Below are 423 nucleotides of genomic sequence, written 5' to 3' on the forward strand. Positions count from 1 at the left end.
CATACATGATACCCTTTTAATTCACTTTCTTTTCTTCCAATAGCTGCTGGTAAATCTACTTTTGTCTGCCTTCTCAATAAGTGCAATGAGGACTGGGAGGTTGTCCCTGAACCTATAGCAAGATGGTGCAACGTTCAAAGCTCTCAAGATGAATTCCAGGTATTTTTATGTGTACATACACTAGAGGTGCACTGAAATAGAAATTTTGAAAACGAAACCGAAATTAAAAAAAATGTTAGGCCGAAACCGAAAATGTTTTTATTTTTTTCAATTATTTAATTTTTTATAAACTTTTTTTTAATTCATTTTTTTATTAAATATTTTTATTTTTTACTTTACTTTTAGGGGCTTCAGGGAAATATTAGGGGTCTAAAACAGACCCCTGATATTTCCCATTTAAAATTGAAAAAGAGATTGAGGACA

At 31.0% G+C, this 423-nt stretch overlaps 1 long non-coding RNA gene across 1 annotated transcript in view; it reads left to right on the forward strand.

Annotated features, from left to right (window-relative positions):
• The window catches only part of LOC108800575, a 2,581-nt gene extending 2,369 nt beyond the window's left edge, over window positions 1–212 (forward strand). Inside the window, exon 3 of the long non-coding RNA XR_001942108.1 lies at window positions 201–212. This is a non-coding gene — a long non-coding RNA (uncharacterized LOC108800575). The remainder of the gene's footprint in view (window positions 1–200) is intronic.
• The last annotated feature ends 211 nt before the right edge of the window (window positions 213–423 follow it).

This window comes from Nanorana parkeri, unplaced genomic scaffold (assembly GCF_000935625.1).
Source record: "Nanorana parkeri isolate BGI_ZX_2015 unplaced genomic scaffold, ASM93562v1 scaffold2068, whole genome shotgun sequence".
Classification (NCBI taxonomy): domain Eukaryota; kingdom Metazoa; phylum Chordata; class Amphibia; order Anura; family Dicroglossidae; genus Nanorana; species Nanorana parkeri.